A 27,957-nucleotide genomic window follows, 5' to 3' on the forward strand; every position below is an offset into this window, starting at 1 on the left:
GGTTCAATAGCAGGGAAAAAAAATCAGTATCAAAACATGAGTTACCCTCTCCTCCTTTTATGAGTCAAATTTATTTTCCTTTTATAAGTCAGAGAATACATCAACAAAGAATTAGGAAAGTTAATTTTGTGAGGGGTATTATAAGTATTTTCCAAGAAAGTTAGCAACATTTCAAAAATACAGACATCATCAAGTCTTATTCATCAAATCTAAGACTTGCAGCTTAAGTTTAAACTTCAACTCATTAAAAATAGTTAATGACATCATTTGATTAGCTAAAATAACACATCAAATAACCAGCAAATATTTCTGAGCACAGGCTATGTGCACGGCACTGTGCTGAGGGCCTCAGAAGATCCAGTCACTCAACACATGCCCTCACTGAGTTTATGATGTAATCAAGGAGATAACGTCTACACAGGAGGATAAGTTGAGTGACTATTCAAGAAAGAAATAAGAGATAACCAGGATAATGAGAATATTTGTTTTGGAAAATAAGGTCACAGATGCAAAATTTAAAATAAGGCTCTGTTTTTTGGGAACAATTTTATGCAGGGAGAAAGAGAAAGCCAATGCAAGAGATAAATTCTACTCCCTCCACTCTTTGAAATTTCAAAATTACAGGCTTTATTTCATTTACAGATACAATCTAAAATCTTTTTTTGGAGAATTGTTTTGTGGTCACTGTTAAGAGTGGGATGTTTAGAGGAGGAGAAAATTTATGACTCACGGTGAGGGGATAGGAGCTTTGATATTCATAGAGCTATTTATAGAGAACTAATGGTACATATCCAAAGGGGCCACAGAATTTATTCCTGCTCTAAAGGGTTTATCGGGCTTCCACTAGAAAAGCGCAATCATCAACATAAATACATTTAGTTTAACACTCTGAAGACATTCTTAATGTCATTTCTCAGATAGAAAAAAGGGTTACGAATTTATATCAAAGTTCTATAGAGATTGAAATGTGATTGTTGCCTTCAAAGTCATCCTCTGTTTATTCCTTCGGCACTTTAAACTCAACAAATGGAAAGTGAACTCAAGATCTTCCCCCATCCTCTTGCATATCTCGCAGCTGGAGCGGCACCAGGAAAAATCCAGCCCTTTCCTCACCACATCCAAGTAGCTGGCAATATCTTTAGCTCTACATCTTCTACATACACCACCATCCTTTCTGTCATGTTCATGGTCTCTAGGCTTTCCTAGAGTTTTTATGGATATCCTCCACGCTGCTATTAGAGTTACATTTCTAAAATGCAAAGTGAACATGTCAGCACTCTGCTTAAAACCAGCTAAGGAGCATGCATTGTCAAAAAGAGAAAGTCCAATTTATTTAGCATGATGGTAAAAGGTCATCTGCTCTCTGGCCCCCGTTTTACTTTACTTTTCAGCCTCTTATCCCCCTGTCTCCATCCACTTAGGTTTTAGTCTCTGAGAACTATTTCCAGTTCTCCAAACCTGCTGGTGTACACCTTTGTCTTTGTCCATGATGTTATTTCTACTCATCCTTCAGGACACAGCTCAACTCTCATCTCCTCTTGACCACTGCTTTGCCCATGAGGAGTCTGCTGTTTCCTCCTTTGTTTTTGATCCTAAGACTTAGAACATACTATTGGAATTTATCTTGCTCTCTAGATGATGTGCTCTTCAAAAGCTGAGGCCATGAAGACCATTCATCTTTGACTACTCATCACCTAGTAGTGCTCAATAAATTTCGAGTAGATGAGAATGAATTTCTTGACTATTTTTCTTACATTGAATGTGAGTTGCTCAGTCATGGACTATATTTTATTTATCTTTGTGCTCAAGGCACAGCTTCTAAGAGAGAACAACATTTGCTAAATGCTTCATGTTGAATGAATAAATTAAAAATTGCCTGCCTACCTGAAGATTGACTGACTGACTAAATTTATAGGGTAATAGCTGATCATAATGTTGCCCCTTGGGGAAATAAGATTTTTAATTATTTTAATATATTTTGTTTTCTAGTATAATTAGTTGTGTAATTTATTTGCAAAGATGCTAATAAATTATTTTAACACTCCATGTTTACAGGCTTAAGTTTCTAGAACTTTTAGTCAAAAATCGATAGCGAATCAAATCACTTTCATCATAGAAGATAAATGTAGCAAGTTATGGGAGTGACATCAGCAAGATGCAGTATAAGAATTTCTACTGCTCATCTTCTCCCAGAAACATCAATTTGAACAACTATCTGCACACAAAAATACCTTCACGGGAGCTAAGCATTCCAGATGAGGGATCACAGCACATGAGTGGAGCACAGAAAGAAGAAAAGATGCATCAAAGAGGGTAAGAAAGACAGTTTCACACTTTTTCCATCACCTCTATTCCAAGCCCTGGTAGCCCAGCATGGAGAAAGACACCCTCCCCGTGTGAAAAGGAAAATGAAGTGAGTGCCCAACTTCATCATCAACCCCAGCCCCAGGCCCACACCATTGTCAGGAGGCTCCTGTGAGTGCAGACTCCCTGCCCACCCCAGCAGCAGCCAGCCCTGACAGATGCTAGGCCCGCACCATTCGTCCCTGTATTCTGCCCCACAAAGACCATGCCAGCCACCACGGATCCAAGCATCAGAGCTGCCTATCTCCCGACCAGGCAATTTAAATCAAATCAAGAAATAGAACTTTGCCAGCATCCTAGAAGTCCCCTTATGCACCTTTCCAAGTGCTATCCAATAGCCCAAAGGTAACTACTCTCCTGAGTTCTAACATTACAGCTTAGTATTGCCTGTTTATAGAATTTATATAAATGGAATCTTTGATTAGGTATTTTCGAGTCTTGCTTCTTTTAATGTTATATTTGTAAGATTAATCCGTTTTATTATGTGTGGTTGTGATTCATTCCTTTTCACCGCTGTATAGAATTCCACTGTAGGGGCCGGCCAGGTGGTGTAGCAGTTAACTTTGCACGTTCCACTTCTCAGTGGCCCAGGGTTCACTGGTTAGGATCCCAGGTGCAGACACAGCACTGCTTGGCAAAAGCCATGCTGTGTTAGGTGTCTCGCACATAAAATAGAGGAAGATGGGCATGGATGTTAGCTCAGGACCAGTCTTCCTCAGCAAAAAGAGGAAGATTGGCAGTAGTTAGCTCAGGGCTAATCTTCCTCAAAAAAAAAAAAAAAAAGAATTCCACTGTATACAAATATATGTTTATGAATATATAGATGTGTGTGTATATATATGCATACATGAATTTCAATTCTACTGTTTATAAATGCTTGGGGTGCTTTGAGATTGGGTTTTGCAAATCTTAGATTTATTTATAGCTACCGGCTTTTTTAAAATAATTCTTTTCTTTTTTTTTTTTGCAGGGGAATATTAGCCCTAAGATAACGTCTCTTGCCATTCCTCCTCCTTTGTTTTTCATTCTTTTTCCCCTCCAAAGCCCCAGTACATACTTGTGTATAGTTGTAATTTCTTCTGGTTCTTCTACGTGAGCTGCCACCAGAGCATGGCTACTAACATACAAGTGGTGTGGTTCCGTACCTGGGAACTCAACCAGGGCTGCCGAAGCAGAACATGGCAAACTTTAACCACTAGGCCATCAGGGCTGGCTCACTAATGACTTTTTTTTTTGGAGGAGGATTAACCCTGAGCTAATATCTGCTGCCAATCCTCCTGTTTTTTTGGGTTTTTTTTGTTTTTGCTGAGGAAAACTGGCCCTGAGCTAACATCCATGCCCATCTTCCTCCACTTTACATGTGGGACGCCTGCCATAGCATGGCTTGCCAAGTGGTGCCATGTCCACACCAGGGATCCAAATCGGCAAACCCCCGGCCACCGAAGCAGAACGTGCTAACTTAATCACTGCGCCACCGGGCCGGCCCCTCACTAATGGCTTTTTTTGATGGTATTTTAAGTAGTTTATTTTTCTGAAATTGTGTATTCCAAATGACTTTTGTTAACATATAAAAATACAACTCCACTTCCAAGCTGACTCACGGTGGCAGGCCTTTGCTACATAAGCCTGTCCACAGGACGGCCTCAGAACATGGCTTCTGATCCCCCTAGAAGGGGGCGACCAACGAGAAAGCAAGAGAGAGCCGGAGACCGAGTGCCAAAGACAGAGTTTCCGAGGTAGAAGCCAGAGTCTTTCTATTTGGAAAGTGACATCCAAAAAAACCCAAAACACAAATTAATTTTAAAATTGTTCTTGTATTCAGTAGTCTTGCTAAACATCTATTATTTCCATAATTTATCTGTAGAATCTTTGGATATTTGACATATATGTTATTACATCATCTACTGATAATAGCTTTATTTCTTCTTTCCAAACCTTGTGCTATTTATTTTCTAGTCATATTTAACTAGCTAGGCTCTCTTGTTCAAAATTGTTTATCTTTACCTTAAGGTAATTACTAATATATTTTGGTTTAAATTGATCTGTTTGCTTTTTATTTGTACTGCCTACTCTATGTAACTTTTCTTTCCTCCCCTGCTTTTTTTTTGAATTATTTACTATATTTAAAAGTTATTCCATTTCTACCTCCATTAGCTTATTTTATTTTATTATGCTAAGAACACTTAACATGAGATCTACCCTCTTAACAAATTTTTAAGTGTACAGTACATTACTGTTGGCTATAACTAAAATGTCATACATCAGATCTCTAGAGTGTATTCATCTCTTTTAATTGAAACTTTGTGCCCTTTAATTAGTAACTCTCCATTTCCCTCTCCTCTCAGGTTCTGGCAACCACCACTCCACTCTTTGATTCTATGAATTTGACCATTCTAGATAGTGGGAATGCAAATTGTGTAGGCGCTTTGTAAAACAGTATGGAAGTTCCTTCAAAAATTAAAAATAGAACCATCTTGTAATCCAGCATTCTCACTTCTAAGTATGTATCCAAAGGAGATGAAATCACTGTTTTGAAGAGATATCTGCACTCCCATGTTCATTGCAGCATTATTGACAATAGCCAAGATATGGAAACAACCCATGTCCACCAACAGATGAACAGATGAAGAATACAGAAATACACATACACATAACGAAACACTATTCAGCCTTAAAAAGGAAGGAAATTTGGCAATATGCAACAACATAGATGAAACTTGAGGACATTAAGCTAAGTAAAATAAGCCAGTCACAGAAAGACAAATAGTGCATGATTCAACTTATATGAAGTATTTACCTCTATTAGCTTTTCCTATTCTTTTCCCATTTATTCTAGAGATTACCATGTGCACACTAGATTTATCCTCATTGTTGTATAAATTACTAATTTTACCTCTGGCAATGTGAGGACCTTAGAACACTTGAACACCGTTGATCTCTGTTTTTGTGTATCTAAATTCTCTGAATATTTTATACTGTGCAAGACATTATTAATACTGTTTATTAAAGTTAGGATCAATTGAGATTTGCCCACATATTGACTTTATGTTATTGTGGGTGGTGCTTTTGTTGTTTAGTTCTTCCTGAATCTATAACTTTCCATCTGGGATTGTTTGCTCTCTGCCTGAAAAACGTCCTTTAGTATTTTAGCTCAGGTCTGCTAGGGATGAATTTTTGCAATTTTTAAAAAATTTAAAGTCTTTGTTTTACCTTTGTTCTTCAAGGATATTTTCAGAGGGTATATAATGCTAGGTTGGCAGATATTTGCTTTCTTTTCTTTAAAGATGTTACTGTATTTTCACCCAGTTTCTATTGTTTCTTTTCATAAGACAGTTGTCAATCTAATTATTCCTTATTTTTATGTTTTCTCTTTTCTGTTTTTCATATGTTCTTTTTTTCTTTTCCTGTCGGATTTTAGCAGTTTTGCTATGACGCATCTAGATGTGATTTTTTAAAAATCCTTCTTGGAGTTCATAATGATTCTTGAATATGTAGCTTGATGTTTTCTTCAGTGTGGGAAAATCCTCAGCTATTATCATCTTATCACTGGTCACTGATGCCCCAGTTTCTCTCATCTTTTCTTCTAGAACTCATTCCTTATCCATCACACCTTCTCACACTATCCTCTGTGTTTCTTATTCTCTCTTTTTAATTTTAGATTCTTTTTACTCTCCATTATTCACTTTGGATAATTTCTTTTGATCTTGCTTATTGATTCTTCAGTAGTGTCTAATATGCTGTTACTCCTATTGAGTTCTTTATTTGTATATTTTTTAAAAAATAGTTTCCAGATTTCTGGTTAACTTCTCAATAATATTTATTTCCTAAAATATATTAAACATAACTATTCTAAAGTCTTTATCTGTAGTTTAAAATGTTAGCTTCTATAGTCTGTTTTCTCCCTTATGTTTTCTTGTCTCTTCTGCTGCCTGATTAGTTTTGATTGCTTGCTGAATATTGTATATAAAAAATTTTGGAGAGAAGATTAGTCCTATACCAATGTCACCCTTCCCTAGGGAAGATTTATAATGACTTTTCACAAGTAGTTTATACATACTAGCAATCAAGGTGCATCTTAATCTATTTTCAAGGATTTAGATAATTTTAATCTGGACTTTATTCTCTTTGAGATGTTTACTTCTGGTTCACCCTTACTTCTAGAATCCTTCCTCCTAGAGATCTTTGTGATTTTAATGCGAAGTATCGGTGTTTTACCAGAACCGCCAGCAGCTCCTCTAGTCCAGTTTTTGTCCCAACTCCACAAAACTGTCTGTGAACATTGTGACTTCTTGGCTGTGACATGTTGCCTAGCCATGTGCCCAGAATGAAAAGGCAAGCAATGGTGACTACCTAGGCAGACTTGGCTTAGGCAAAAAAAGGGGATTGTTCTTCTTTACCTCAAAAAACTATTTACAAGAACTCTTGTATACAGACACTCTCTTCAACTCTTTTTAAAAGGACTCAGGAAAGGCGGTTATTTATTTAAAGAAGACTCAGAAGATACTAAAAAGACTAAAAGAATGTAGCACAGAATAGGCACATTGGCCATGTTTGTTGGGTCCAGTGGAGAAGAAATCACACTGTCTGCATTTAACCCTTCGCATTCTAATATTATCAGGTGATTTTGTGAGCATAAACATAAGGAAAGCTGTGCTTTTTTGTAAGTGGAAAGTCTCATATATTTGAGGTGAGTCAGGGAAGGAAGTGAAGGGAACAGTGTCTATTTTTGGTTGTGAACACAGCTGAGGAGTTCTAGACGCCTGCCAGCGAGACACAGCTGCAGGAGCGCTGCACGGCTGTCGGCCCACCTGCACAGCAAGCCGTGTGCTGCGCTGATTTTCTCACCATGGTTCTGGTCCTGTTTTCTGAAAGTTATAAGAAGTGGAACCAAATATGAGAGCATTTCCTAAAGTGTTAAGTAGCCCCTATATGATTCTGATAAATAAAATATTCCAGGCAAGAAAAACACTCATCGACATAAAAGAAACTTCATCCAGTTTGACAAATTTAACTCTCATATACTTAAATGCATGTAATGAGTAGCAAAATATCTTAGTCTTGCCTCTAATCCTATTTATCAAGTGCTGGTGGTCTCTTGGTCTTTAGAAACCACATCTTATCTAAATACTTTTGAAGCGTAAGACAAGACAGTTGCCAGGTACAGTAAACACTGGATTAAAGTGATATTACCAAGCTGTATTTTATGAGCCCGTTTAAAATAGTAACCTGGCAACCAGTTTGCTTTTGTCCAAATGGATAACATAGCCATAATTTGCACTCAGAATTTCCAAATAAGTTTCTTAAAAACAAAAGACACTTCCAAGTAAATATTTAAATGGGTACACACTTGGAAAATGTTCAGAGAGAACTTACTATCCTACAAGAACTATGTTATTCCAGAAACAAGATTGCTAGAAGTTCTTCAATTAAGCAATTCGGAATGACATAAGGATTACGGTTAATCTAATTAATTATAAAATTAATTAGTCTAATTTTATATACTTAAATCTAATTGTATAAATCTAATCTTATATACTCCAAAACTTTACAAAAATGAAATAAAAGTAAGTAAACTGAACCACATAGGTGAACCAGGGAATAAACAAACAAGAACCCACTATTTCGGTTAGCTGGGCGAAGTGGAGCCTTATAGGCCCTCATGCAGATCCCCTGTGGCAATTCATTTATTCACTAATAGACCACAAGCACCTCATCTGTATCTAGTGCAAGAGTGGGCACTGAGGATAGTAATGGTTCACAAAACAGATGTAGACCTTAATTCCTCAAACTTAGGATCCAGGCATTGACAAAGGGAGACATCTTACCACTTAAAAAGTATGGTATCTTTTGGGAGTTTATATCTCCGTAGCCTGTGGCATCAGGAAGGACATTCCAGAAAAAGTAACATTAGAGCTGAATCCTGAAAGGTCAGTCAGAGCTAGATAGGAGAACAGAGATGAGGGAGAGCAGAAGTTGGGAGATAGTTCTTATAGGTTCGACAGCTTGCACAAAAAGACCTAAAAGTCAGAGAGGCCATGGAAAGTATAGGAATTCAAAGAAAGCAGAATATCTGGAAAACAGTGAGCAAGGGCCAAAATGGTGAGAGAAGTGGCTGCAGAGATGGGCAGTGGATAGATCAGAGGGGGAGTGTTAAACCCTGGGACAGAAAACATACATGTGCAATAACAATAACAACAATAACAACAGTAACATGATATTTATCACACACTCCCCCCCTTACCTTTAATGGCCAAAAATATGCCTGTTCTATTTTAACAAGAAACTCACAGTAAAATTTTTGAACAGATACATAAAGCAAGTGCAACTTAAAACTAGAATCACTTTCCTAGTAAAGTCCAAGAAAAGGCTTCTGCTAGAGATTAGACCCATGTTGGACATTGTAGCTGGTCTGAACAAACAACTTCTACTTACTGAGTATCTACTACGTTTTTATCATGTACTTGTTAGACAACTGGGGATAACAAAAGAAATATATTTTCTGGTGTGGATCAATGAAAGGAATTTCAGACAGAAACCTTTCTCCTTAAGGTGCTTAGTTGTAAAGATAAAGCCAGAAACCATGAAGCAACTGGGGATAATTGAATGCTATGCTGGGCAGCACGATCAGAATCCAGGAAAGGGAATGATCCAGTGGACAAAATCATCCAGCCACAAGTGATGAAGGAGTGGATACTAGAATTGGGCCTTCAAGTACAGATGGACAATAGAAATGGAAGAGGAGTCAAAATTATGGAGAGAGTGTGAGCAGAAGACATATACTAGGCAGAGAGACCCAGGAGAAGGACCATGTAGGTGGAGAGGTGTGTGTCAAGGATGACTGGAGCTAATAAAAATTCAGAAGGCTTAACAACAACCTGTGTGCCTTCCCCCAAACCAGGCAATAAGAAGAATCAAATGATGGACTACCGGGTTCCTGCCTTCAAAGAGTCCGTAATCTACCCAAGGTGCATAAGCATGCGAAAATAAGCAGAGAACCTCATAAAGTAGTCATATACAGGAAGACTCTAGAGACAGCAGGTGCTTGACAGAAGGAATTTGACAGTAACAGTCAATTTTTAATACAGCAAAGTTTGAGTTTGAAAAGATCCTTTACAGTTGCTTTGACCACAGAAGGAGAAAAAGACTTTACAATAATCTGCAGGTTTTGAACACGTGGACGCTGCTGTATGCATACATGATCAAACACATCTTACACATATGAATGTACCCAAGCTTATGATGTTTTAATTAATAGCTTTTGCTTGTTTGTTTTTTAATAACTTAATGTTATAAAAACATTATATACTTGGATTTTACTAGGAAAGTGATTCTAGTTGCAAGTTATACTTGCTTTATGTGTCTGTTCAAAAATTTTACTTACTTTAATAATTATTAATGAATAATTTTGACTTGGTTCCTCTTTTAATTATTTAAGTAACTTTGTGTGCCAGAAGGATGGTATCGGTTCTCTGCTGCACTTGGACTAAACCCTCAATTTCATGGGGTCAGATATAGGTACACCTATGAAAGTTTTTCTCTGTGGTCCTAAGACGCTGGTGAAAGAAATCTTTACTAATGTCCCAGACAATGAGGATAATCAAGTCAATTACAGGAGATGCTACAGTTCTTAAGAACATGGTGCTCTAGGCAAGTCTGCCTCACAGGGCACAGGGTTAATTAGTGTTTATTAAGAAAAAAAAAAAAGACCAAGTAGCAGCAGGGTGGGAAGGTGGTAGTTTTTCTTTTTCTTGTTCCCACTTTCCTTCTGGCATCCAGGCTGTCAGACAATCTTCTGCTATCCTGTGGCTTTGCCCACATCTGGAACCTCTTAACTTCTTTGACCTCTCTCTGTCTGTTTCTAGACTTGAGTTCAGCAAAAGAGATGCAATGGTTAGACTTTTCCTTAGCCTCCTTTGGATAATAATAGTTACCTTTCAGAGAGTGCCTTCATACTGCCAAGTAGTATGCTAGGTGACTTCACGGACATTATCTCATCAGATGAGCATAATAACCCAGTGAGCCAAAGGCCAGGGAGATAAGTAACGTGTCCAAGGTCACACAGCAAGGAAGTGGTAAAGTCATGGTCCGGATTTAATTCTGTTTAGGTTCAATGTGCATGCTCTTTCTCCTCTTTCTACTTCACCACCTCTGGAGATCAGCCTAACAGTAAGGAACTCAGTGCAGTTTATAAGCTCTTTCATATGTGTCAATATGAGCATCAATAACCTCCAGTGGGCAAAGCTTCTTTTGAAACCACTGTTGGCCGAGAATGGCAGTATAAGGTTTTGTCAAATACTCACTGAAAATATCTTTATTGACAACTTTGAGGGATAATGAACTCATATTCATTCCACTTCCCCGTCTGTGTGGGCCTTATCCAGGTCTTGCAAGATCTACATGTTGATGGCTCAGATATTGTCTTCTAATGATCCAATAGGGCAGCAGGCAGAAGGACTCCATTCTCCTAATGCCTTCATTTAAGTCCAGATTCTTCTTTTGAGCTGGTGAAATTTTCTACGTTGGAAACAGTACTGAACTTCTCTGAGCTTCAGCTTATTCACTTTCTTTTTTTTTCCATTTATTTTTTTCATTTATTTTTTGTTTTCTTAATTGCAGTAACATTGGATTACAACATTATATAGCTTTTGGATGTACATCATAATACATTTCGAATTCTGTGTAGATTACAGCATGTTCACCACCCAAAACCTGATTATAGTCCATCCCGTCACAAGTGAGCCTTATCACCATTTTTGCCCTCCCCCCCGCCCATGGTAACCACCAATACAATTTCCAATGCTATGTGTTTGTCATTGCTTTTATCTTCTACTTATGAGTGAGATCATATGGTATTTGACTTTCTCCCTCTGACTTATTTCACTCAGCATAATACCCTCAAGGTCCATCCATGTTGTCACAAATGGCTGGATTTCATCATTTCTTATGCACTTTTTAACATCTACTTTGCCACAGTTCAGAATTGTTACAGGAATCAAGGAAAAAAATAAATATGAAAGTACTTTTAATATTATAGAATTGTAATTTAAAGTCACTGAAACAGAAAAACAAACGTTAATACTATTTAAAACACTGATATCTTGAATTTTTCTGTTACTAATAGTTGAAACTAATTTTAATTGATTTACAATACATGCTAAAAAAGAAAAGCTTGAAATGAACCATCTCCCCTAAAGAGTTGAGCTTTGGGGAACTAATTCTTTAATTTGATATGATACATCAGTATGCATAAAATTCCTAGACAGAGAGTAAAGATTAACCTATAAATGTCTGCTACCTGCTAGCATCAAATATTTATCCGTGGTGATGATATAAAATAACCTGAAAGAGTTTTCCTCTGCAAAATATGCAATGATGCATTGATGTTTTTGCAACTGTTTTACATGCATTTGTGATGAAGGAAAAATAAGATTGTTCAGCCAGTGACCAATATATTGCTCAAGATGAAATTAACTACTACCAAGGCTCTCTTTGTAGAGCTGAACAGCAGCTTTAGTCTCTATACTAAGAAGTCTGCCAAATTTTCTCTCTCCTGATTCTCTATTCACAGTCACCTCATAAAAGCTAATATCCAAATTTAGCAGTTTCCCCCCTTGTGTTTCACTAAGAAAACAGATCGTGCAATAAAATAAACACACATAAGGACTCAGGGCAAAGGTATATTCTGTATATAATTTTAATAAAAACTTGTTTTACTTTGTGAAGGAAAAAACACCTAGTGATAGCCTAAGAGTATAACACAGAAAAATATGAAGAAAGGTCATCAAATTGAAATTGAGTTATGATGCCAACTCAAATCATCACCCTTTCCTTCCCTCAGTTAAATTCAAGACAAGATTTATATCTAGACAGAGCACATATCACAGGATGATGCTGAGATGTTCACAAGGCACTATTAAAGCATTAAGGGAGAAGTTGTTTGGAACTAGAACAGTATGATGAAATTTGTGAAGATGAATTTTCTGTTGCTTTCTAGTCCATGGTGGTCATCGCATCTACTGAGTGGGAAAGAGCTCGGGAGACACCAGTCCATTCTAGAACAGTATAGAGTTCTGTTTCAGTCAGAAACTACCAAGGATTAATAATGAAACCCAAGAAGAAGACTGGGGATGGTCCACAGCTTCCAGTCCCCTTCCCACTCAAAGATTTTGATCTACTTGAGAATGGTATTGAAGAAGCAACAAAATGCGCCATTTGATCAACCATTATTCTCATTCCCTCATCAGGAGAATGCAGATTAGAATCTGGTGAGACCTCTGAATCTAGAGCAAACTTCTGAGGATGAGTTCCTCATTCCTGTACAAATAGAGCCACCCTCCCAGTTGAGTAGGGCTTTGAAGAGTAACTAATTTGTGTGTGCATGTATGCATGCCAAAGTACTTGATACATAACAAATACTTTACAATTAAAATCTATATACTAATTAAATGCTGTTAATGAAAAGCAAATCCGGTAACTCTATCTCACCGATAGTTCTGTTTCAATGCAAATATTTATGTGACTGCTCATATTAGAGACATGGTAGCACAACTGATTACTTTTCTTGTTTCAATATCACTACATTTTTAATTCAACAACAGCCTCCAGACCGGTTCTTCCCTCTCTCTGGCTCCCCACGACCACAATCACAGCTGCCACTACCGTGCCTGCCCTCTTCTAAGTTCTCTTTGTACCCAGTAACTTTATGGCACTTAAGTCAACTGGAATTCTATAAATATTTATATAGGTAATTAATATTTGCTTATTCTACCATACTGAAAGCCCACAACGGCAGGAATTGCATTCCTCTTACTTGTTGCTGTGACTATAATGAGACTATCATAATTCTGCTATGTAGTAGGTGCTCAGTAAATATTTATTGAATAAATAAATGAGTATTAAAACATAAATCAAGTTTTATGCTAACCGCTATGAGGTTCACAGATAAATTAGATGGAGTTTAGAAGAAGAGATAAAGTATGTACACAAGGAGCTATATTGCAAAGCAGAATGACATCAATATTATAGTGGAGATGCAAGTACTAAGGAAGTATTATTTGTGGAAAGTGTGATTAATTCCAGCCACTAATGAAGACAGAATGATTCCATTATATAAACACTCATTAGCTTCAGTAGAGATCTGTAGACAGCGTGTAATCCACTAACTTGCAGACAGCTGAGGCAGATTACCTGTTTTTTTACATTTAATATCAGAGAATGGAATGTCAACCTGAACTTGTACTTTATATTCTAGAATAAGAAGGCACTATAAACAACCATACATAATGGAATAGTAATAATAATTAGGGAAGCATGACTTCTACATCATTGTAATTTTGCTCTCCAGTTCCCATTTAAGCATGAGCGTTAATTAATGAATAATATTAAGCTCCTATAAAGTTATTTGCTGAATTTTCCTATTCCTATATGAATATTTTAGACAAATAAAGCATTTCTTATTTAAAATGTAACTGAAAAATTTCACAGGGAAATAATACTCAATGAAGTTGTAGTAAACATACACTCATGTACCGCTGGTAGGAAAGAAAATTGATATTTCATTTCTAAGGAAACTAACCTTAATATATTCATACTCTTTAACCAAGAAATTTCATTTCAATGTAGTATTTATATCTCTAAATATTTATAGATGAGATGTTTATCAAAGTTTTTATCTACGATAGTAAAATATTAGGAACAAACACTTTAAAAAATAGAGAATAGGTTCAATTATGGAAATTATGAAGCCATGAAAACCGTGATTGAGAAAAATGTTTTCTCATTTTTTAAACTGAAATGAAATCTTCTGTGCAATCCTAATATGGAAAGAATACGGAGGTTAAACTTCCTTGAGTAAAATGGCCCGGACAGCTCAACGTCCTCTACCACCCTGCGTAACACAGTTCCCAGTTCACAAACTGCTGCTGAGGAAGAGCACTCAGTGATGTGAGATTTTTCTTTCTAAAAGCAGACTGTTATAAAGTCCTACAGGGAAGATGAGAAGGCAACCCCATCTTAAAATACATAACAAAATATTAACAGTGCTTCTCTGTGAATAATGGGATTATAGTTCATTTGTTTCTTTTATAGTTAGCAAGTTTTAAAAATAAAAGTGCATTAACTTTGTAATCAAGGAATAAAGTTGTTTTAAACAATAAATGTAACCTAATATTTTTATTTTCAAAGTCCAGAGCTGCTTAAATTGTGATATTCCCACACTTTCCCGATGCACATTCCTGCTAAGTGCTCTTCCAGGAGCAGAGAGGAGAAGATGTGTGGTGATTCTGTGGCCCTAATCCTGGGCATTCTCCTTTTCAGGTGAGTTAATGTGGTCCAGAGAAGTGCATGCAGATACCATGTTCTAATAGACATGATAATGATTATGCAGAACTTTATTTTTGAAATTTTGAAAGAGTAGATTTTGAAGGAAAATAACCTTCTAAGTGAATCTTTCACAGCAAAATTAGCTCATACACATATTTGGTTAAGCAGATGTTATCTAAGTTTGCAAGTGCCAAATGGGAGGTGTTCTTTCCCAATGTCAATGGTGGCGATTTTGTGTGTTTTCCCCCTGAATAAATAAGTTTTAGTTAATGGGTTCTCATCAATAAGCAACTCTACAATCAGTTATGCCTTTGTGGTATGTGTGGGAAGGATTGGTTGAAGGAGAATCTGGCAGGCTGTCCATTGCCATTGTCTTAAAGTCATCATCCACAATGAGACAAAAACACAGGAGCGCCCCTTCCCACTGACCCTAAAGCTTTCCCTTTGCTAGACCTGCCAGTATCAGCCAGCTGTTGGGGGCTAGTTGGCAAGTGTTATAATTCTGCCTTTCTATAATATTTCCTCTCTGGACTGCCTCTGTGGTCCACTCTTATTTACATAGCAATTTTCATTAAATAGATTCATGTTTTGGCCAAGTGTTTTTAAAGGATTTTTTATATCCTGCTGTTCATGGAAAACACATCATTTACCACATGTAGGTAAAATTAGAACAAAAGAATGTTGCCAAATTTCAATTAGGTAATATTATCCATTACACCACCGCCTAGAAAGGCTCTGGACATTAGGCCTTGTCTCTCTGTAAAAAAGGGAGATTGGATAGTGTTATTGGAATGTTAGGGGCAGAGTAGCTCTAACTTGAGACTTTCTCCTAGACTTACTCAGAAATACCCAGGTCTATGCCTGTGGACTGCCCAAAAACATATCTTGTGTTTCCAGGGTATTTGTCTCCTACTTCAGGAATTACTGTTCTAGAATGATGCTGGACCATATGTAGTCGCTAACTATCATCTCCTTGCCTGTATCTCTCCTTTCCCATTGTAAAGAGACTCTAACATCTTTCAGGGGGTTTGTTTTAGCTCATTCACTTTTATCTCTCAGCTCAGTTCTCATCCTCAAGAGAAAGAAAGGGATTCAGCATCTTTACGTCTTGTGTGTCCTTGTGAGCCTTTCAATTTTTAGCTTTTCTTGAGACAAATGGTATATTCAAATTCAGCCAGGTGCTTGACCTGCCAATAAGCGTGGTATATTTTTGAGGCAATAAATAAATAATAAATAATGCCAAGTCTTAATTTACTATACTTATGTGCTAACAATTTAGTATCTGCGTGGGTACTAGATGATGTCATTGCTGTCAGCTTTAAGACTTTCTTTATTACAGTCATGCTAGCATTATTTTTAGCACAGCAGGTGTCAAAAAGGTTTATTTTGAAAGAAAGAAAACATAAAAATGAATTATTTATGTGAGTTAAATCAAAATGTACTTGATATAAATGTTTAATCAGTTTTTCACCAACTTTTTTCCATATGCTCTGCCCTGCTCTAATTCTAATTCTAATGGAATTACTAAATATATCTTAATAGCTCAGCATACAGCATTAGGCAACGGTACTTACACAAGAAGAGTTTTTCAACTTATGTTAGTCAGGTCAAATGATAAAAATTCTGTAGAATCTCACTGTTTTTTTCAGAAGATTATTATTCAATTGGCAAGAAAAATTCAGTAAGTTTGACACTCAAAACATGCCATGTTGACCATATTTAAATTTTCTCATTCCTTCAAAAAGAAGAGATTAGAAAATAACTTTAATTTTGACTGTAATTGCAAATGTTGTGGGGTTTTTTTCTGCTTTCATCAGTAATCAGCAGATTTGCTGTTACTCCTGGAATATAAATGTTACAGAATTGAAATAAGGATTCCAAGAAAGACTACACCATGACTGAAGGACAATTTTTGTATTATGGAAGAAACTAAAAACCTGAAGGCAGGACCCATATTTGGTAGTCTATGCCAACTTCTTGACTGACCTTCAACTAGTTGCTTCCATATTTCTGTTCTTTGAATTACATACTCTTTTAAGATTGATAATAAGTACAAGTCCTTATTTTTATTATGTGTTACATTTTCAACCAAATTAATGTCTTCAAAACACTCCTTATTACTTTTGTATGCAGATGCTTCATGCATTGAAATCATTCAATTTCTAAGGCTATAATCTAAGAGAGACACTCAAGCAGAGGGCCAGTGTCCAAGTCAGACACCAATTCCTTAAGGGGATTCTCAAACTTCAGCTGAGTTATTGTGATAGTAATGATCAAAACTACAATGTTAGTGAATGTTTATTGAGGGTTTTCCACGTGCCAGGAAACCAATCAATATTTTCTACGTGCTTTGCAGAATTTTCTCTATATAAGCCTGTATGGTAGGCACCAACCATAACCTTCTTTTCTTTTTTTCCTTTTTTTTTTTGAGGATGATTAGCCCTGAGCTAACATCTGCTGCCAGTCCTCCTCTTTTTGCTGAGGAAGACTGGCCCTGAGCTAACATCGTGCCCATCTTCTTCTACTTTATATGTGGGATGCCTGCCACAGCATGGCTTGACAAGCGGTGTGTAGGTCCACACCCAGGATCTGAACCAGTGAAGCCCAGGCCGCTGAAGAGGAATGTGCAAACTTACCTGCTGTGCTTCTGGGCTGGCCCTCATAATCTTATTTTCTGAAGAAATAGTGGAAACACTAAGAAAGCAATAAATTTCTATTCAAAAAGAGAAAGCAAGAAGATAGATTAGAAATAGCAGTTGAATTTAGGATATTGAAGATTATTTTAGTTTGGGAGTGAACAGGTAAATCTATGGCTTGACTTTGGGCAAATAATTCCAGTAATAACAGCAATACATGTACGTGCATGTAGTCTGCTCCCCACACCTTACTAAAAATGGACCAGCAGCAGAGACAATTCAGAGAAGGACAACTAAAGTGATTCAAGGGCTAGAGGCTTTCTTAAGGAAACAGACTCAAAAGATTATAGACTTTCAGTGCGGAAAGCTAAATGCAAAGCAGAAATATTTAAAAGATGATAAAATGGAAATTCTTTACCAAATCCTGGAGTATAGTTGTAGAAGAACTTCCTTGAAGTTTGAAAAAAATACATTAAAAATAAGCAGAAGCAATTATGGTGCTAATTTATCCAATAAATAAATATAAGGTGCATATTATTAAAGAGCATCAAAGGAAATGCAAATGAGGCCAAAAGAGTCAGGCAGAATGATCTAGCATCCAGCTGAACACATTTTGAAGAAGGTATAGGAATATTTCCTTAATGTTCTGCAGTTAACCTCATCAAGCATCAAAATTTTCTGCCACATAGCAGTGACAGCATCACCAAACCTGAGAAATATGGAACGTGGGTCCGTAAAGGGGGATTTATAATGGGCAAAGACAAACTATCAGACACCAAGACTTTGCTCCATGGTTGTATATTGATAATTTCCATCATACCAGTAAGGATTTCTCCTTGACTTCCTGGCACCGGGCACACGGTAGATTCCGCATGGATTTGTACTGATAGAACAGGCTGTGTGTGACCAGGGTGGGTGCTATTAGCAAAACTAAAGGGAAAATCTGGTTTTCTGAGACTCTTTGGACACAGTTTTGAGCAGGAATATCTGTTCTAGACTTCTCTGTTTCCTACTTTAATCCTTTTCATCTTTTCCCTACAGTGGAAATTGCAGTAACAACATTAAGTAGTGGCTAATGGTGGAAATAACTGAGGGCTTATTGTATGCCAAACACTATGCTAAGGTCTTTCATACATTGCTTCATTTTATCCATGGACCACATACAAGCAGTATCTCTGGCTTTTGCTGTTCAGCATCCATCTCCCTCTTCTTCTGATGACAGCACCCATACCAGACCCAATGCTTTCCTTTCTCTATTTACATGACCCCAAATACCCGTGGCTTCATCCGTGAGAATGGGACTCAGACACAGCTAGATGATATTCCATTCTTCTGGGCATGGTGACAGGTTCAGGGACAAGCAAATGTTTCAAGTCAATCTCATGATAATTTTTCAGAGGACCTTTGGTGGAATAATTGGAAAAGAGAAACTCTCTATTGGGGTCACTATGTGTAGCGGTGATATGAGCCTGGAAAATCAGAGTTGAGAGGTTAAGAGAGAAAGTACGAAGGTGAGAAGGAGATCAAAGTGAGAGCATTCATGCATGTGTGTGCATGTGTGTGTGTGTGTGTGAGAAAGTAAGAAAGAGAAAGAGGGAAAAGGGTAAGTCCCAGTTTCAGCCTCTGCATCTAGAGAGGCTTGAAGTTTTCTGGGCTGTCAGCCAGTGAATTTTTGTTTCTGTCTTCTTAAGCACTTTTGAGTTGCGTGTCTGTTACTCACATTGTCCTGACCAAAAAAGAAACACAACTTTATAAAGAATGTATTATTTGGGCCAGCCTTGTGGTGTAGCGGTTAAGTTTGTGGGCTATGCTTCAGTGGCCGGAGGTACGCCAGTTCAGATCCTGAGCGCGGACCTACACACAGCTTATCAAGCCATGCTGTGGCAGGCGTCCCACATATAAAGTAGAGAAAGATGGGCACAGATGTTAGCTTAGGGCCAATCTTCCTCAGCAAAAAGAGGAGGATTGGTGGCAGATGTTAGCTCAGGGCTAATCTTCCTCAAAAACAATTAATTAATTAATAATAAATTTTAAAAAAAGAAGGAATTTACAGATGAAAAAACTGAGCCTCAGAAAGTTTCATTCATGGACTCACTATTCTACCTGGTATCTTTAGAAATCTTATTCCAATTTTTCTCAAATCTTGATTTTCAATTTTTATATTTGAATCTGTTTATCTATTCTTGGTTCATCTGTAACTTTTTATAATGATCCCTATTGAAGAATTTTTAGATTGTACAAGCAATAGACTAAAATCATGTTCTCAAAATTATCTCTTAAAGATTTTTATTGTTGGGGCTGGCCCCATGGCCAAGTGGTTGAGTTCACATGCTCCACTTCAGTGGCCCAGGGTTTCGCTGGTTCGGATCCTGGGTGCAGACATGGCACCACTCGTCAGGCCATGCTGAGGTGGCATCCCACATGCCACAACTAGAAGGACCCACAACTGAAAATACACAACTATGTACTGGAGGGCTTTGGGGAGAAAAAGGAAAAATAAAGTCTTAAAAAAAAAAAGATTTTCATTGTTTATTGTCCTGTCTTGACTTATGTAGGCAGAAATCCACCTGAAAAATGGTTTGGATTCACAATTTCTCCATCTCATGGTTTGTAGAACATTTGTAAATGAGATGTGAATATTTATAGATGTTTGTGACACTACTACTGCATTTAGAAGCTTTTATGCGAAATTATAGATTCATGTAAAGGTTATAAATTAGAAGCTTTACAGAAAATGTCTAAATATTTATGAATTTAACTACATTTAGGAATAAATTTGCAAATCTTACATTTGCTATTTTTTCACATTTATGAGCAAATATGAGTTTTCTAATAATCTATCAAAATGAGTCGGCACTCAGAAAAGCACAAATCCGGACGGAAATGTTGTCTTCATTTTCTTTGAGCATCTCCCTCCCTCTCTGTCTCCCTCCCTCCCCTTAGGATTTCTGCCTACGTAAGTCAAGACAATAAATAACGAAAATCTTTGTTTTTTTAAGATTTTATTTTTCCTTTTCTCCCCAAAGCCCCCCAGACTATAGCTGTGTATTTCAGTTGTGGGTCCTTCTAGTTGTGGCGTGTGGGACGCCGCCTCAGCACGGCCTGACTCTTCTCCCTCCCCGACTCCTTTCTCCACCAGAAATAAAATATCCAAAATACATAAAGGAGATTTCAGCACTTCCAACAATCCCTGGTATTTATGTGTTGTCAATCATATCATCTCTTTATTTTTAACTCTCTAATCAGTCATCCATCAACCATCAGCATCCAGGAAAGAAAAAGGTTACACTCTGGGTCTTTTAAAACATCATGGACTAACCACTTAAATTTTGCTACGTTCTGAATGAACATACTTGGGGTAGACGTGGGCAAAGCCACCAGTTCTTTCTGGCCACATCCCTGAGGAAGTGGACATAAATTGAAATCTCAAGGTTTTCTGCTCCTGCATACTTCAACATTGGGAACTAGGGAAGAGAGGAGAACATCTCAACTTCTGGTGCTTCAAGGTAGAGTGCCCATTTACCAGCTTGCCACCTCACTGCTTGGCAGTACTGAGAGCCATATGGAGCTCATCAGCCAGCATCTGGGCCACTCACTGCATGACCTGCTCAGATCCAGTGATCTTTTCCTGCACCCCACCATGGCTACTGGACCTGGTCATCATGAATAGCCACACCAACACTGAAATCTCAGCTGGCACGCATTCTACTCTTTGAACTCCACCTTCAAGTCCACTCACTCTTGAACATTTCTTTGGCCTCACTGAGACTTCTAATTCATAAAACTACTATCTCATCACTGTCCTCAGTCTGTCTACTACCACTTTCCTCTTTACTCAGCTAAAAGTCCACGGTCCATCTTTATACTCATCTCCCTGCAAGCACTACTAACTCCCTTGACTCTCCCCCTGCCCTTTTGCATCAGGCCAAATTCCATCCCTGGTTAAATCCAAGTACCTGACAGAGTTGCTGAACATTACTGGAGACTAATATACCACTAGGTTGATTTTAACTTCAGAAACAAAAATATCGAATAAATATTCAACAGTGCTGACTCACACCATCAGCTCCAGAGGTGGAATAGTCTAAGGAACTCAGGCCCAAGTCACACTGAGTGTGGAAATGGTCTAATGAGGCTGGTTCAGGGATCGGCATGAAATCAAATTAGTGAATTAGACACAAATAGAGATTTTGTGAGGTTTCCCACCCATTTTAGAGAGCAACTAGGATCTTACCCTCATATTCTCCCACTCCGTTATGATGATGTAAATTGTAGCTTTAAAGCCTAGACTGCTTTAGTCGCTTTCCTGTCATCAAGAGAGCAAGGCCACCTGTGCAAGATGCTAACACCATGGAAGACAGAGAAGATAAAATGAAAAAACTCAGATCCTTTATGATATTTTTGAGTTGCTGAATCATTCAATGCTGAGGTTCACCCCACTTCCATACCTTCCATTTACATTAGGCAATAAACATCCTTTATTGTTTAAGGTGGTAGGAATTGAGTTTTCTCTTACATGCTATAAATAAGAATTCAAAACTCATAGACTTACTATAATTGCTTTCTTCCTCTCCAAAAGCCCTTGCTTTTTACAGTCTCTTCTTTCACCAAACAGGCACATAAAGGGTTGTTGAATAAATGCTTGCTGCATGTTGTTAAATGGCTCCTTAATAGTTCACTCCCAGGCTCCAGTGCACTGTAGTGAGGCCGGTTGGGAGAGGCATGTTAAAGTTGCACAGGGGAAATGACCACAGATAGTGATTTTCATGGTCTTAAGGATACACACTTTGAAGTAGCTAAAAAAATCTTTCTTTTCCTACCTGGAGTCAAAGTGATCTATAAAATTCTGCCCCCTTCACCTGGGAATGCTAACACATTCTTAGATATTGGCAGGCATCTGAAGCTGCCAACAGTGTAGAACACAGATCAGAAGAAACTCACACTTATTTGTTGCATTAATATAAGTATAAATTTGTGCAGTAGAAACTAAGAGAACAAAAGAGCAAAAACTCTACATAATAATAATAGTAGCTAACATTCATTTTGATCTGTTACCTGCTGGGCATTGTGCAATTTATGCAAGATGCTCTGATCCTCATAACAGTTCTATAACAGGCATTTTAATCTCCACTCTACAGATGATGAAGACTGAAATTGACCAACGTTAGGTGACTATGCAAGGCCTCATGGATAGTAGTGGGTTGAATGGCGGTCCCACAAAGATATGTCCAGGTCCTAACTGCTAGAATCTGGGAACATGACCTTATTTGGCAAAAGGGTCTTCGTGGATATAACTAAGTTCAACATCTGAAGATGAGATCATCCTGGATTTAGGATTCCTAAATCCAATTACAGGTGTCCTTATAAGAGAAAGACAGAGGAATGTCTGAGACACAGACACAGAGGAGAAGGTGATGTGAAGATAGAGGCAGAAATTAGACTGATGCATCTACATGCCAAAGAATGCCAAGGACTACTGGCAGCCACTAGAGTCTAGGAGAGGGTCACGGAATCAATTATCCCTCCAAGTCTCCGGAAGGAGCTAATCCTGCTAGCACCTTGATTTTGGACTTGTGGCCTCCAGAACTGTAAGAGAATAGGTTTCTGTTTTAAGCCATTTGGTTTGTGGCAATTTAATACAGCAGCCACAGGAAACTAAAAAAAGCTGAAATTCAAACCCAGAACTGCCTGCTTCTTAGGAGTTCATGCTTTGACCAAAACACCACATTGGATAAAAACCACTTAAAACCTGGACTTTAGATGCATACAGATAAGAGAATTGAGTATTCTGTGAAATCATAATCATAGAAACGCTACAAAAGAAATAACTTCTGATGCACGCTAGTCCCAGTGAGAAGTATAGAGGAGCCTTGAGTGCAGAACAAGAACAATACAAAAGATAATGACCATGGGTATTTCACAAGTTTGTTGGTCAAGAGAAATTGCAATTTAGTACCAGAAAGCACTTCAGCTACATTATTAATACATGAGTGTGTTGTTCATGAGTAAATAGGTATAAACAGACACATCTATGCTTAACTAGTTAATTAATATTAGTAGCATGAGTTTAAGTATCAGTTAACACATTTTGGTTGTCTTTTCAAAGTTACGAGTGCAAATACTTATTTTTAGGAAAGGTATTTAACAGTATGGAGTGACTTCTATACCAGATACTTCATGTGTTACCTCAATCTTTATAAAATCTCATTTTCAAAAAGGAGAAAGCTAGGCAGGGCCATCATTAGTCTATGCAGCACCTTTGTGCAAATTACAAATGTGTGTGCCAAGATAGATGGCTTAGCAAGAGCAGCAAGGGGCTTGGTTCGGCTCTACTTTGTCCCTCGACTGTGTCTACAAGCTCATGTGCAAGGTGGGAGCTGCACAGCTGCCCACATTGGCCGCAAAGCTGAAGCTCAAAGCAGCAAGGTAACAGTGCTCAGGTCCCAAGACCAGTAAATGTGTGTGCTATGGTTTGAAACTACTTTTCTCTGACTCCAAATTCTGTGTTTCCACTACTACATGAGGAGATCTTCATGTCACTTCAGATTTTACTACAGAAAGGTATCTAAGCTGATCAATGGAAGTGACAACTGCAGTTAATATGCCAGAGGCAGGCCAAGTGAGTAACCCTTCTGAAGAATAGTACCAGAAGACAGACTTACCTTCCCCAGGTGGGCAGGACCAGCTGTATAACTTGCAAAGCTCTCCACAAAATGAAAATGTAAGACTCCTGTTGAAAAATCATAAAGACTTTCAATAGCAGGGCATTAAACTAAGCCCAGAGTCCTTCTAAGTGTGAGGCCCTGTGGGACTGGTCAGGTGGCACACCTGTGAAGCTGGCCTTGCAGGTGGACTACATGAAGCCAAATACCTGGCTTGCAGAATAGCAATCAAAGGGACCTTGGTAGAGAAGATCTCCTGCCTAGGTTGGCACATTCTCCTCGGTAGCTTGTCAAGCTCCAGTGGGTTCCAGCAGTCCTAATAAGAATTTGGGTTGAGTTCTATTTTCTCAAGGCAGGAAGAATCTTTAATGCCCCATTCTGGGTTCTTATACAAGTAGACTACTGCATTTCGCTGGGTGAATCTCTTAAGGTTAGGGACTAGAAATTCAAGTGCTTCCACAAAAGTATTTTTACTGCATTGGTCTCTTAGTCTCTTAGTGAAATAGGTGAGAACCTCAATTGCTTTATGTATGTATTTGATCCAAGCTAATATCAATAAAAGAAATGACTCTGATTTGAAGGATAGTGGAATGGGAAAGGAGAATACCAAATTCTGCTGCTCTAGAGGAGGCAAGATCATCTGTTTAAATATAACTTTTGAAGTCTCAGAAATGCTGGATTTTAGTTTCTGTAAGATACTAGCTGTATTTTAATTGCCTTTTAGATCAGTCTTTTCCAAAGTGTATGTAACTGAAAACTATTTTGAAAGATGTTAAAAGGTAATTGCATAAAAATAGTTTTAAGATCAAATACATTAGAGCGATGTACTCAACAGTGTTTTATCGCAGGATGTGTCTGAGTCTTTGTCACATACTCGTGCTTGAGTGGAATAAGGTATGTGACTTTGCACAGAGCACCTGCGGGACTGTGTTCCATGAAATGTACTTTATGAAGTGCTCCTTTATGTGAAGCTGCACTGCAGGCAGCATGCCAAAGAGGGCATTTTCAAGCTCCATCAGTCCAGGCACACTTGTTTAAGAGCTTGCTTACCTAGGAACTTCTGATTTGGCCATTCTTAGCTCATTACTTCCCCTCTGCAAGTCCCAGGTGGAGGTTGATACACCTGTTCTCACAATGTCCTGGCATTTGGTGCTCAGTTTTCACTTGAGGAGCAGATTATGACTGTGAAGATCGAAAAACATTCTCAGCTAATCTTAGCTGTGGGGTTAATACTGTTGTGGGGATCTTTTTTGCAGTTTATGCAGACGTGCACTGCTCAAAGATCCATCTAACACTCAAAATGAGGCTCCCTGAGTCGACGCCTGGAACCGCCGTCACCACCAGATCTGGCATTGTGCCTGGCTGCTCTGTGGGGCCCAAGGCAAGTTACTGCATTCAATAAGACAAGTGGCTGCTGTGCTCTTCCTAATTTTAAATATGCCCAGAGAGCAGAGAGGGACTCAGTTTGATAGATAACTATTTAGTTTGCATCAAAAGTACCTGAGTTTTCAGGGGCCGAGCCTGTCGCCAAGTGGTTAAGTTCATTTCCTCTGCTTCAGTGGCCCAGGGTTTGCCAGATCGGGTCCTGGGCACAGGTCTACATGCCACTCATCAAGCCATGCTGTGGCAGCATCCCACATAGAAAAACTAGAATGACCTGCAACTAGGATGTATAACTATATACTAGGGCTTTGGAGGAAGATTGGCAACAGATGTTAGCTCACAGCCAATATTTCTCACCAAAAAGCAAAAAAAAAAAAAAAAAGAGTAACTAAATTTTCCATTCCACCTCACTTGAAAAACCTACCAGGCTGTAAGGTTAGCAGTCAATGAGCAAGCACCAACTCAGCCCACATAACTTGGAGCTCTGAGGCTGGGTGAGGATCTGTGGGATGGGTGTGTGCCTATCTTACACATGTAATTTCCCAGGAGGCCAGAAATAGGTGGATAAATACCCATGTAGTCTCTGATGGGACTAGTCAATTTCAGCACTGTGCATGTTTATTCACAGGAAGGGAAATTGAAATCACAAGTGTGTTTACTAATGTTTGGAATATGATAAAGGAATAATCAAAGAAATTCAACGTGTGTGGTTCAAACTAGTTTTTCTTTCTTAGCCTCTATCAAAAATTATTTTATAAATTATTTAAATGATTATCTCCAACTCCTTTCAAATGAAAGCAGCAAAAAAAGTCAACCAGATTTTATTCAGGAAATATTTTCTTATTGAAAAGACGCATGATTTTTACTAGTATTGGTTTCTTGAATACTTCTGGTGATTCCTGAACAGCAGATATTGACTGCTATAAACTTTAATCAACTTGCCACTAGAGCCACTGTTAAAAGCCCTAAGGGAGGGGCCAGCCCGGTGGCGCAGCGGTTAAGTGTGCACATTCGGGTTCGGCAGACTAGGGTTCCCCGGACCAGGGTTCCCTGGTTTGGATCCCCAATGTGGACACAGCACTGGTTGACAAGCCATGCTGTGGTAGGCGTCCCACAAATAAACTAGAGGAAGATGGGCATGGATGTTAGCTCAGGGCCAGTCTTCCTCAGGAAAAAGAGGAAGATTGGTGGCAGATGTTAGCTCAGGGCTAATCTTCCTCAAAAAAAAAAAAAAGCTCTATGGGAATTAAATGTGTGAAGTTGAAAGATGTACATTTTTTGCTGCATTGTATCACTCATTTGTTCATTTAACACATATATTGAGCCTCCATTTTGTACCAAGAACTGTGACAGACCTATGGGAATAAGTAGGGACCATAATACACAAGGGCCCTAACCTCAAGCTACTATTCAGCATCTCGGAAGTTGTTTGCTCCAGGGCATGACTATGGAGGGGCTGTGGCCACTGCTGCTACAGGCCTCTGATATCTCCTGCCTCAGCTTTTCCTGGCTTCCTGCTCCCCATGTCCTCAGAGCATCACTGCCAACATCCCAGCTCACTAACTCAGACCATTCCCAATTCCTAGCAAATTATGATCAAGGCAGGAGTATATCGTGGTTCTCAGTGTTCTTCCTGCTATGGCTAGAATTATTTTATTATAATAAAATATGTTGGATTTCCTACTGGTTAGGGTCTTCCTGATTCCAAACTATAAAGCAAATTGTGACTTAAATTGCTGTCGACTTTGGACACTTGATGACTCGAAGTCAGACTTGAAAGATGAAACAGAATTTCCAATCCATAGTGTTGTCCTAAGCGTTTGGTCTAATCTTTGGGTCTCAACTCCCTTCTCCTCCTTCTTAATTGGTGCTGCTCTACATGGCCATAAGAAAGCATCCCTGCAATGCACACCTGATGGGAGAAGTGGGTGGGGGAAAGCTACTCTGGAACTGGGAAAGCTCACAATGCAGAAAGTTAATTCTGAGTACAGGGAACTCATATCCTTTATATTTTGCAAGAAGGCTTTAAGTTGTCATAATATTTCATTCCTTCTAAGGAAAAGAATGATCACATAGGCAGAAAAAAGTTACTAACATTGCATCTCTTTGCTGAAAATTATAAGAAAAAAGAATGAATATAGAAAAATAAGACCAAAACACAGAAACGACTAGAAGATATCCAATAAATGATCCCTTGGCTAAAGGGGGAGTAAGAGAAAGAACGACTAAAAGCCGATAAAAGTCATGGTAGCCTATTAATCTGCTCAGGCTGCTATAAAAAATTACTAGACTGAGTAAGTTAAAGAGCAGAAATTTATTATCTCACAGTTCTGGAGGCTAGAAGTGCAAAATCAAGGTGCTGTCAGGGTTGGTTTCTGGTGGGGTCTCTCTTCCTGGCTTGTAGATGACTGCCTTCTTGCTGTGTCCTCACATGGCCTCTTCTCTGGTGTCTTTCCCTTTTTTTATAAGGAAAACAGTGCTGTTGGTTTAGGGCCCCACCCTTATGATCTCATTTAATCTTAACTACATCCTTAAAGACACTATCCAATATAGTCAAAATGGGGGTTAGAGATTCAACATGTGAATTTTGG

The sequence above is a fragment of the Equus caballus genome, chromosome 9, assembly GCF_041296265.1.
Source record: "Equus caballus isolate H_3958 breed thoroughbred chromosome 9, TB-T2T, whole genome shotgun sequence".
Lineage (NCBI taxonomy): Eukaryota > Metazoa > Chordata > Mammalia > Perissodactyla > Equidae > Equus > Equus caballus.